The sequence below is a fragment of the Rhipicephalus microplus genome, chromosome 9 (genome assembly GCF_043290135.1).
Source record: "Rhipicephalus microplus isolate Deutch F79 chromosome 9, USDA_Rmic, whole genome shotgun sequence".
Lineage (NCBI taxonomy): Eukaryota > Metazoa > Arthropoda > Arachnida > Ixodida > Ixodidae > Rhipicephalus > Rhipicephalus microplus.
Genome location: NC_134708.1, coordinates 62,574,185 through 62,587,261, shown reverse-complemented (window position 1 = coordinate 62,587,261; position 13,077 = coordinate 62,574,185). Strand labels below are relative to the sequence as shown.

The 13,077-nt window shown below is 42.0% G+C and overlaps 1 long non-coding RNA gene across 1 annotated transcript; it reads right to left on the bottom strand.

Moving 5' to 3' along the window:
- Positions 1 to 4,818: 4,818 nt before the first annotated feature.
- On the bottom strand, positions 4,819 to 12,813 carry LOC119165581 (uncharacterized). The gene is made up of 2 exons (XR_005108912.2): positions 12,367 to 12,813; positions 4,819 to 7,905 (listed from the first exon to the last, which is right to left on the bottom strand). It is a non-coding gene; the product is annotated as an uncharacterized LOC119165581 (long non-coding RNA).
- Positions 12,814 to 13,077: the final 264 nt, after the last annotated feature.

Below are 13,077 nucleotides of genomic sequence, written 5' to 3'. Positions count from 1 at the left end.
GGTCACCAGTGACAGGTACTGCTCATTAGATGTCGAAGACAAGGATCCTGCAAAGTCATGAAAGGAACAAAAAGACAATGAAGACTATGTGAAACACATTGTCTGTAAGTAGATTACAGTTCCAGGAAATGAACAAAGGTTGCTGGATTGGTAAATGAAGTAGACAATTACTTCACTTATGCGAACCACACGTTACTGCAGTAGTAACCATGCAACGACACAACATGCTTTACTAAATTTCTTATCATTCTGTATAAAATACTCTGCTTAATACATTTGAGGATATCTTTTGACAGCATAAGGGTCTGACATGGATGCAATTCTGATACTACACCGAAACAGCCCAATTTCTTCTTAATACGCCTTTAGATTAGGCATGAGCCCATCACAGTATGTGCTGTACTTTCATAACTTGTGCAATGCTAAACAAATATGCATTAAGAACACTTCCAAACATAAAGAATGTGAAACAATATATGACAGACAGAAGTTAAGAATGTGAAACATTATATGAAAGATAGAAGTTAATTATGAATAGAAAAGGACAAAACATGTACAAGAGTTGTTGGCCATCAGCGGCACATGTACATTTATGTAGATTCCCCAACAATTATTTCTCTATGTGCACCATCAGTTTACACACTAAGCTCTCAAAACTGCTTTAATGATCATACCACAAAACACAAAGTGACCTATTCACACAAATAATGCTTCATACAACTACACAACCACTCATATGAATAAATATTCTACTTTACCATAATTATAAGTAATTATATGACATGAGGACAATCACTATACATTAATCTATACTTACAAAGCTCTCTTCGAATGCCAAATTGGCCAAAACAATGCACTCAACTCAAGGAACAAATGAATTTGATTTGGTTTTTCATCACCTCCAAGGGAAAGGCACAGGGATAATAAACCAATGATCAAATTAAGAATGGCGCAATGTTCTATGAATGATGAGAATACAAAAACATTTTGGCAAATTTGAAGGGTTGTTACGAAGTTAGCGATACTGCAAAAAATAATTGAAGTTTACATATTAATAATATTTTAGGCTTTTATTAACCAGAATGCATCCCACAAACACATGCCAAAGGTTTCAGAGGGCAAGATGCCTATAGAAAAATGCCACATTGCCGTTATATGCTTATATTGATATCATTATTCATACATTATACTGTAACATCGAAGTGTCACTTCAGAGTGTTGCAGTTATACAGATATATACAAAGATGTTTCATGACCAGCTCTGGGTCGTCCGGCCGGCCGAGGATGCCACCAGAGTCCAGGGAGTACGAGCCGCCACCTAATGCCATCGAGACCAAATTGCTAGCCCATTGTGTCTAATAAGGTCTTTTCTCTCTCTCTCAGCTTATACTTATGTGTAACGATATGCATTGAAAAATACTTAAACTGAATCAGCATTTTGTAAGACAGGCACAATGTCATTACACTGATGACTGGAACATATACATACCAATGAAATCAATTACATTCATGCCAATTTCAATTAACCAAAAAGTGAGGAAACTGAATGGCCAATTTCACTCATTTTGATATACCCAAGCCCGAGCTGCAGTCCACAGACATGGTCTCATCGCCATCACATCGCATGTACACAGAAAATTAAGCTGAAACATAATCACAAAATGGTAATGATTTCTGAGAAAACTTTGGTGCAATGCTTTGCTAGCGATATCCAGAGCCTGAGACTTCTTCGATTCTTCATAAAGGGATGGACAAATCTGCAAAAGCACAAAGACAACTGTTAAACCCAGCACAAACAAAACAGTACATTCATACTTTTATTACGATAGCAATTATATATGGACTGTCTCGGCAGATTTTAGCCGTCATCACCGCCGTAGCCACGGTCATTCACGTATATGTAATGTAATGAAGAGGAAGTAGATCGGTGCAAGGGAAGCAGTATCGTGTGTGCAGCAGAGGCTCTCGAGTTAGTGGACTGTGCTCGGAACTGTGCCCGATCACTCAACATCTGTGCAATGAATACCCTTTATAGAGTGTAAATATATAGTTTCTGCGGAACGAACATCGCCTCTCGAGCAGCGGTGTATGTGAACGTGCTAATCTCGTGAGCAAACAAGGGAGGGGGGGGGGGGGGGCGCTTACGGTTGCCACACTACTGCGGCAACGATCCACGCACGGCTTGTGCCCCCACAGCAGACGGGAGCTTCTACGGGTTGCCCTATCAACATGAAAAAAAAAACGACGCTCAACATGTATCTGGAACAGCCGTGTTTTCTTACACAAGCGTTTTGTAGAGTTACGTTAGGTTCGATCTAAACGAGCTGACTGCCAGCCTCACTTCGAATAACATTGCCATTTGTTTCTACTACCGCGCTGCAGAAAACTGGGTTACTTAGAAAGCACGTTTACTACAATTATTAAGCTCTTAAAAATGCTAGCCTTGCTTCATAAAACATTCGAATTTGTTGCTATCGCATTCATTACTTCACCCTTTTGGCAAAACTGTGGCTTTTACTATCAGCCTCAACTCGGGTTGATGGTTAAAGATTCCATAATGAACTATCTTCTTAGTAATAAAATCTAGCAACAACTAAAATCGAGCAACTATTCTTTTAATAACTATTTTGACGTTTCAAAAGACAAGCTCTGTACTTAGGGCAATACAATTAAGCACTTGTATTTGGAGTGAAGTATTAAATTGAACATATGCGGCGCTGTGATGCAACAGCATATAGGATTAGAATGCCCTGTAATCCAAATCAATGTGTGAACTATCTGCTTTCCCATTTTAGCACATCATGCATGTGTGGGTAAAATATATTGATCGAAGATGCTAGGGCTATATAATGACATGCATAAGTAGATGCTAGGAAATAAAACATGTAGATAGTTTCCTTCACATGTTGCGAGACATTTAGAAAGTGTTTTTCTTGCTGCACTTCAATGAGAACGTACATGTGAGACTTCAGCTAGAGAGTAAATGTAATCTTATACAGTACATTTCGTACTACACTGTCCATCTTACTCATGCACACATGGAATGAGTTTCCAGTGATCTTACTGAGCTTTTCACACTCAAAGAATCTATCAGCACAAATATTGCAAAAATAATTAACCGAAGTAATGACCAACACAAGCAGGGTTGTAGACAATCCAAAGATACCGAAGTGTTATACATGGTCCAGCATATGAACTGCTGTTTTTGAGGCTGAATGACACACTGAACTATGAGTGCCACCGTTCAGTGGGTTCAGAGTACGCAGTGAAGTCCATTCCCGTCATCAGGTTTGGCTCTAAGCGTCACATGTGGAGCAACTCTCGGCGAGATCCACAAGATGTCAAGTGCCACCATTTGTCAGATCTGCCAGAATATTGAGAGTTTGTATACTACCTTTTGGATTATCTGGGCGAATACTCCATACATTATAGCGACTCGCAAACTCGTCGTTTGCTAGTAAAAGCTGGAGAAGAGACATGCGTCAATTTTACTAGAAGCTCATTGATATGTGAGGTTTAACGTCCTAAAACCACCATATGGTAATGAAAGACACCATAGTAGAGGGCTTCGAAAATTTTGACCATCTGGGGTTTTGACCACTTGGAACCCAAATATGAGCACGCGGGTCTACAGTATTTTCGCCTCCATCGAAAATGCAGCTTCCGCACGCGAGATTCAATTCCACGACCTCAGGGTCAGTGGCTGAGTGCCTTAGCCACTAGACCACCGCAGCAGGGCAACTGCTGAAAGTCATGAATGTGTTATCAATTATGGAATCATTATAATTTCAACCACACAACTTTCACTCAGAGTTGAGACTCCTTTTGACTGACTAGTGCTGTGCATGGAAAATGTTTCCACATCTACTTGAAGTTAGGTGGTTCCAATATTAGTGCTTATTCAACTGTTCTTTTAAACAGTGTACTGCACTGTACCATGGTGCAAACAGGGGAAGGGAGGAGATTATAATTTCCTTGACCTAGAGCTCAATTACTAGAAAACTGAAACACCTAAGCTCATGAAGATAGATTAAATGAAAATGTAGTCAGAGTGCGCTACAAATAACATATGAGGAAATCCTACCTAAAAGACTACTTAAATATTGTAACACAGACGCACGAATGAAGTTTACGATTCCTGCAAGTACAGTGACAAACTTAAAGCATGGATGACATTTTTCTAGAACCCTTCTAGGTTAATTGAGTTAAAATGAATACTCTTTTCAAAAATAAAAAAAAGGTACTTTGAGTGACTGTGCACATAACTGCAGTAATAATAATGAATAAATGCTAGAGAAGTGAAATATGTAAAACCTTCGGTAGAAGGAACAAAGTTGATAAACGTGAAGTAACATTCAGTGAAATAGATGACTGTTATCTGGGGTTTCATGTCCCAAAACCACGACATGATTATGAGAGCAACGTAGTAGAGGTCTCCGACTTTAACAGTCTTAAGTTCTTTAACGGGCACAGACATAGCAAAGCACATGGGCCTCAATTATTTTGCCTCCCCCAAAATGCAACCACCGCAATCGAAATTGAACCCCCAACCTTCAGGTCAGGAGCAGGGCACCGTAGCCGCCGATCCACATTGGTGAACTACATGCGGTACAAAGACCTGATACGTTTGAACCTAGCAACAAATAGTTTCTTCTTGGATGCAGAAAGATTAAATCATTTTATAGTATTTACAGCCCTATAGATCAAATGCACCTTCACTGAAGAGCTGCCTGCATAAAAAAATGCAATTGCACACTTTGCTTTTATGCTGTACTCAAATTAGTAAGGTTACGTGGTATCATTAATGACATTGAGAAGGAGCAGCAAAAGTGAACATGTCCAACAACAAAAAATACCCCAAGATTTTCATTTCGTATCAGCCTTACACTCTAACCCAAGAACATGAAATCTAAGCAACTCAATGCAAGCTAATAAATGAACAAGACATAATCACTAGTACACTATACATAAACAACACACTCATTTTCACATGGCTCAGACATTGATTGCTTTAACCAAATTAGGGAACAGTCTGGAAAGGACAATATGAGAAACATATCCAGTTGTTTCGATCAGAACTAAGAAGAACAAAAAGAACATCTTTTGTTTGTGAATCACAAGAAAAATCATTGTTTTTTTTATTTTTGAGGCAATGATAAGTTGTGGTTTCGGGGCAACTATAATGACAGACAGTATGAACTAAGGAAGATATGTCAGAAGCTCAATATGTCCACTGTGTTGAGCTAAAAGAGTATTATGCAGGGCACAGTGTTTATCATGTCTCGTTCCATCAGCAATGAAAGAACAATAGGAGTTATCGGTAGCATTCGAGTCCTGGAAGCAGCTAATACGCATTTAAAGCACAAACAACGTACACTGAAAGCTAGCACAGTTACATATTCGTTACAGCACATTTATAATAATATATCTCAGTTTGTGGAGCCAGGACAAAATTAAATAAAGAAAAAATAGAGAACATATTTGTGGTTTTTATTGATGTGTAGCGACTATAAAATGAATACAACTTAAGCAATACAAAAAAAAGCTGCCCCTGTACCTCATTATGCAAGACACTAAACAACTTCCATGCCCTCACCAATGCCAAGAAAGTCGTTCTGCTGTATGGCTCCACTCTGTTTAGGGGCACACATTATTTAAAACTGTTTTCCCAGAGAAGCTGTAGCATTTCAAACACTTGCATCAGCAAATGTTTCTTACTCTAATCTCAATATTCCTTTGTGGAAGCAATGAGACTGTTGTAAAGTCATTCCATGCCAAACATCTCAGTTTTGTTCATGACCATCTGAGACTTTATCGAAAAAAAATTGGGCTGATTTCTTTTATAGAAATCATATATTGGTAGGATTTTTCAGAGGAAAAAAAAAGTTTTGGTCACGTAGGAGCCTTCCCGATTTCGCAGAATTTCATCTGAGAAACACTTGTTAAAAACTAACTTTGGGACTCGTTTCTTGTTTCAAAGCGAAAATCGGTATACATAATCAAAGCATTTACATTGGTTCGAATCTATCATATATGGCTAAAGCAATTTTCCTAAAATGTTCTATGTTTACATTTTTTGTTTTTTATTAATACCCCATTATGTATGAATACCCAAGCAATCACTAATTCCTCTATAAATGATAAATTTCTCAGTTATTCAGACCAATAAGTTTTGTAAATAATGTGAGGAAAAATCACAAATTTGGGGAAATTTTTCTTTACATTAAGATGAAATTTAAGAAAGGGAAAGAAGATGGCCACCTGTTTGTAGTACGAAACCACAAGGAAATCCGTACAAATTTTTCAGAAAAAAAAAAGCCTTTTAGTTGCCAAAAATTTGTCCTGGTCCGGGGTTCGAACTTAGGACCAATGCCTTTCCAGGGCAGTCGCTCTGCCAATTGAACTAACCAGGAAGCTAGCAATCGACAGCGTGAGAACGAATTCATCGACAACTCGAAGCACATGGACACAAGCATAGCAAATAAGTTCTGCGAAAACCTGCAAGGTGGCGGAAGGGTTAAGAAAGAAAAACAAGACAACCACCCATTTGTAGCCCGAAGCCACAAGGAAATCCATACAGATTTCTCAGAAAGAAAAGCCTCCTAGTTGTCGAAAAAGTGGTCCTGATCGAGGGTTTTAACCCGGGACCGCACCTGCCAGGTCGATGCAAGTCATGTTCTTGCGTCATATGACCTAAGAAAGGTGGACTAGACGGAGACCAGAGGAATAAGCGGATGGTCTTGGCCAAGGAGCTAGGCCTCAAAACGGCAACATGCACGACTGTTCGAAACGTGCACTGATGCAAAATATCCTACGCACAAATTTCCGCGATTGTGCCGGCACGATTGTAGGTCTCCAATAGAGCATCCCCAACATCACCGCCATTCTTACGACATTCTGCAAAATTCAAAGGCTCTCCTGTGACCAAAAAATTTTTTATCTCCGGGATATTTTAGAAATTAACTTGCATACACAGAAAACCCACAACAGGCTTGGGGTAGCCTCAAAAATTTGGTGGCACCACTTCTTTAAGCATGAGACAAAATCTGATTGAACAAAGCTACCATGAAAGTGGGTAAAAATGAAAAAAAAAATGTAACGAGGTAAGTGACATCAGAGTTCTGGCTGGTCACAAGTGGATAAATATTATGTTCTTGCTGTTCTTGAGTCACATAGGTACAGTGAACACAAAAAAGATGGAGCGTTCTTGTCCGGATACGAATACACTGAGAATGTTGCTCCGAGTAAATGTGGTTGAGCACATGCAGTACTGGAAGAGATGATTGCCCAGGTGAATCCAAAGGTGTGTTTTCATGTTTCTCTTGTCCTTGATCACGTCGGTGCACTGCCAGCAGGAATGCAGTCCACCTGCATAACCACTCAGGTCTCCAATAGGGCATCCCCAACATCACCGCCATTCTTACGACATTCTGCAAAATTCAAAGGCTCTCCTGTGACCAAAAAATTTTTTATCTCCGGGATATTCTAGAAATTAACTTGCATACAGAGGAAACCCACAACAGGCTTGGGATAGCCTCAAAATTTGGTGGCACCACTTCTTTAAGCATATGAGACAAAATCTGATTGAACAAAGCTACCATAAAAGTGGGTAAAAATAAAAAAAAACAAATTTTAACGAGGTAAGTGACAACAGAGTTCTGGCTGGTCACAAGTGGATAAATATTATGTTCTTGCTGTCCTTGAGTCACATAGGTACAGTGAACACAAAAAAGATGGAGCGATCTTGTGCGGATATGAATACACTGAGAATGTTACTCCGAGTAAATGTGGTTGAGCACATGCAGTACTGGAAGAGATGATTGCCCAGGTGAATCCAAAGGTGTGTTTTCATGTTTCTCTTGTCCTTGATCACGTCGGTGCACTGCCAGCAGGAATGCAGTCCACCTGCATAACCACCCGGGGCATGCACTTCAGTAAAGTTCACCAGTCGTTTCTCAACAAAACACACACATTGGTTCGTGCAAAAATCTGTTAAAAGTAACTATGTTGACGAAACGGGCAAATTTAATTCGATTCTGAAAGTTGAGTGGCTAGGTTAACTACTAAAATGTGTTTGGTGCACAAGAAACGAATTCAACAAGCAAAAATAGACGATCCATTGAAAGAGTTAAGCGGTCACGAATGTGCGAGTTCATGACAGCAATAAGGGCGCCAGTGTCTACCAAGGCTGTAATAGATAAACCATCCACTTCATCGATCAGGTTCTCATCAGTCGGGAGCGTCCACAGAGGAACCGGAGAGCAAGTTTTATCAGCAGAGTCACCTTCAGAACTGTAGCCGTTAGTTTCCAGATATAAACAGCTGGGCAAAGCAATTGGATGAGGACGGGGAATCAGGTGAAAGCAGAGACTGGGAAAATCTATGTTAGGGTGAAGGTGAGCAACTGCACTAGGCAGTGCTCGGGTAGTAACTAGCTGAGCCATCGCGGCGTGGTGGTTCCTGGTCAGAAAACTGGGCTGGCGAGTAGAGGTTGGGGACGCTTGGTCTTGCCCGATGTGGTGAAGTCCACGTGCTTCAGCAATGACGCGAAACGTGTTCCATTCATTCACATCGAAAGCAAATCGGCCTGTCATCAGATGTCCCCCATGCATTTTGGTCACGGTTGTGTGGAGCAGGGCTGCGATAATGCTGTAGGTGGTTCGAGGTAGGTGAACTGACAACATCGGGACAGTGCACAGAACAGAGCGTGTGAATGCCCGCATTGGCTAGCTCTTGGTGCACAAGGGTTTGTATCAGCAATATGGTTGGCTGAAGTTTACTTGGCGCCAGTGCCCTCAAGGGTGCGGGTGATATGGCTTCGATTTCACGGTTTACAATTCTGGTAATGTCACCAAAGTGTTGAATGGGCTGGGCTTTTAAAACAGAGGTCCTCACAAGATGATGTCACAGAAGTGTCGAGAAAACAGGTAAAGTGGTGGGCAATGTGACAAATTTTAGCCTCTTGAAAGCATCGGCGCTCCAAGATAACATCCTGAATGGTTGCACAGCCTTTGAACACAAAGAGGTTAAATGCATCGTCTGTGATGCCCTTGAGCACGTGCACTACCTTGACGGCTTTGGCCATGGTTACGTCAACATTGTAGCAAAAGGTTAGAACATCTTGTATATACCCCAAGCGTGACTCAGACGATGTCTGAACATGGGAGCCATTGTTTTTCCTAGCAGCCCGACCAAACAACTCGTGTAACTTGGTCTTCTATACATTCTAGCTGGTGATCGCTTCCACATTGTTGTTAAACCACACCTTGGTCGTCCCACGTAAATAGAAGATGAGGTCTGCCAGCATCAAGGTTGGGTCCCACCTGTGATCTCTTTAAAATCAGCTGCAAAGGACACACCATATTTATTCTAAGCCTCTCCGGAGAGTTTAATATCACCTGGGCATTTTCGTTTTTACGGAGCATGTGGAGAGAATGTCACCATGAAAATGAATTATATCACGAGACACATGGACAGCATTAAAATTTGTCTGGTTCGTTGGATCATACTGAAAGAAGACTAAACTGTGTGAGAAGTTAAGACGAAAAGAAAGAATGCATACGACAGTCAGAAGTGCAGTCAAAGCACAATGTGTGTTTCTTACATTCGTCTTGACCTATAGCATTAATTACCCTTATTTCAAGAGAGGATATCTTCCCTTGAAAATCAGGGAGAGCATTTGTGAAAATAGCTTCCTCTATCTGATTCAGCTTCATCGATTTGGTAGCACGCGCTTCAGTTGCCTGCGTGCGAGCACTGCCAAAGCTCACAGATGGGCCTTTTTTGTTTACACTATAATGAAAGCATACTATAGCCCGCATATGCGCCGGCCAACGTTTCTAGAACTAGTTAAGTTGCAAAACTCTCCACGTCAGACTACTCGTCACACGGCGCCGGGACAGCTTCCGGTTTGGTGGCACAGGCAGTGCAACAAGCTTCCGCTAGCAGACGAAAACACAGTCGTCGTGGCAAGACGCTGTGGCAGCCTTTCTGAAAGAGCTTTGCCAACAGTATATTACCGGGATTGATTGTGCTGTTGCAGAAACTTAATACTGCATAATATTTAGCAGTGTAAGGCAAATACAGTATAATTATTGCTTTCTGAACTGCCCATAATAAACAATACTTGATATATATATAGCATATCATACAAGTCTGTCCGATAGTTGCTAGTTGGTGTATATTTGCAATACATTTTTAGATGCGAAAAACCCAATTACAATGTCTGGTATCCTCTTTTGTGGCTGGGTTTTTCGTGCCTGAAAATAAATTACAATTATGTGGCGCAATCCCGTGGCTTTTGTCTAGTTATGTAGTCAGCTTATTATTTTTTTTGTTCATGTCAGTCACATTCTTTAGCAACTTAGACGGTCGAAAAGCTATGCATGCGAACATTTTCTTGAGCTCGTCTTCCCTCTGCTTCTTCTTGAGTTCCTCTAATGAAACCTGGTAACACAGCTGCAGCCAAAGCTTCGAGCAGAGACCGCACTTTGGGGTATCGGTGAGCACTTCGTAGTCATTACTCACGAGTCTGCCTGCTGACGCATGGGGACAACATGAACACACTTTAAGCTTTTCATTGTCCTCGAGAAGCTCGGCCAATCGGGTGATGGTATCTGCATTGCCGGGCGACTTGGCTAAGCGATGGTTGCTAATGATGACTGCCATGTCTTTCGCGTATTTCTCTACTAATAGTGCTATTTTTTTTCTTTGAGCACTAGAAACACCACAAGACGTCTTGCCTCGTCATTCTCAACAACCTCCCGCCAGCATGCAGCAGATAAACAAAGGTTTTCTTTGTCTTGAAGCGAAATGACGCTACTTGTTGACGGCATGTTGGGACTTATTTCACTGTCTTCGAGCTCCCTGCTCGGAGGTAGTCTATTCTTTTTCCCCGATGATATTCTGGAAAGTACCCCACTCCTATCAGGCAGCTTTCGCTTCTTTGTCATGGGTTTTGAAAGGTAAGTGGGCAAATGCAGGAATTTTCGTGGAATGCATCCTTTGACAAGGTCCCACTTTCCTCTGGCGATTTGTACCTTCTTACCATTGATGACGTGAGTGAAGGTCTCCAGGATGTCCTCGTGAAAGTGCATATCACACACACGTGAGGTGCTGGGTAGTTTCTTATCTGCATGAGGAGTAGCGTGGTCCCACACCTCTCGCTTCTCAGGTACACGTGGGCACAAAAGAAATTTTGTAATGTCTCATTTCCTGTAGCCACTCTACAGCCGGGAGCGCAACATCTGGGCATGATGAAAACATGCAACACATACAAAGCAGAACAGGGCACGCTGACGCACAAAACTGTTTACGCAGAAAGAAGTCTCCACGGATATCGACGCACTGCAACATGCACAGCCGACAGAAGGTACGGGAGTGACACGAGCGAGCACGCAGTGAGCGAATCCGGGTGTGACAGCAGCGCCACATTTGTCGCTGGCAGCGGTGGCGCCGCGCAACATCGCTCAGTTTTGCAACTTACCTAGTTCTAGAAACGTTGGCGCCAGCTGCATGCTGGTTATTTTCATTCATCGCATTAAACCATACTTCAGACAAGAACCACTCTCTGCACGCCTTCACATTGTGCGTTGGACCGTAGCTGCTAAAATCCTCGTCAGGCTGCTGTATGTGGCTCTCTGCTGGATCAGTTCCTTCCCTCTACACGATGCATGGCCTTATGCGAGTAAAAAAGTTTTTACCACAGATTGCAGAACTGTGAGCGGACTTCAATATTATGCACCTTATGCAACGAACAACCTCATCGATCAATAATCAATGTATATTGATTATTGAAATAGATAATCTCTTTCTATCAGCAGAATCCAGCAGGATGGTTAAATGTTTTCAAATAAAACAACGAAGTCAGCGTTTTTTTTTCTGGCCCATGGGGGGGGGGGGGGGGCTAAAACCGGAGGGCCCGGTTCATTTGAACCCTGGATAATCCGCCCCTGGCACACGGGTGCCGCGCTCCCTGATAAGCGAGGAGAGTTACCACAAAGCATAGTCATACAATACCCCCCCCCCCCCCCTTTTCCAACTCTCGCGGGAGCCACTGGACTTGCGCACTGCGTTACGAGTTCGTGATGAGTAATCGTAGAATATGCTGGATGTTGATTGTAGCGCTAACGCACACGGTGACACTTGTTGTGTAGGTGTGTCACAGTCGGTATTCAAAAGACATTGCACTGTTTTCAGGTTAAGCGTCATACGTTAGTGCTGCAATAATGCATGACATACCGTTGCGATGACATACCACATTCTCAACATTAGCGCCCACATTTCTCGGGGCACGAAATACGAATTAAATAACATGCATCCGTTTCTTCAGAATCATGCCAAAGAAAATAAACGGCAGTACATCACCTCCGAATGTTGGCTGCTTGACGGTAAATGCACACATTTCGACGTGCGTGTGCCGTCCATTGTGCGCGTTTGACGTTGCGCGTTGGTGCGTACCGATGATACCATGACTCCAGTTGTCACAGACGCCTCAGATGACACCTTCGCGAGTATTTTCAGCGAAGTGATCGAATCTCCGCTGCGTCAAAGTCACGTCGGCGCTTTAGTGACGGCGTACAAAACTTCTCTGACGAGTCTACTAAATGAAAGTGGCGCGTCCGTCCACCAGAACCCATTAGAACCTATTCTATAAACATAGCACCAGAGAACACTTGCACTAAAGTGTTCTAAACATTTGAGAGAAACTGGTAAGTGTTCTCCGCTTGCACCACATGGAGTCACGGACAAGAAGTAAATAACTAGGGAACCTACATGCACGGCCGTTCATGTAGGCTCCCTATAATGGATGGATGGATGAATATGGCTGTACCCTTTAGATCGGGCGGCGGCTAACGCCACCTAGCCGTAATACTTAGTGAACTAACCATTACATTTATCTTTTTTTTCCATTTAAATAATGAAGTTGAGGATTCGTACTTCGCAGTGAAGGGTTTAATTTTCACTCGTGCTTTGACTTTAGCCACCAATCAGATAACCTCCTTCTAGTTAAGTCTACCCGCTTAAAGTCTATTTTGCCCTCGCTGTCCCTAAACCCCAGTGCTTTGAAAAACTGTG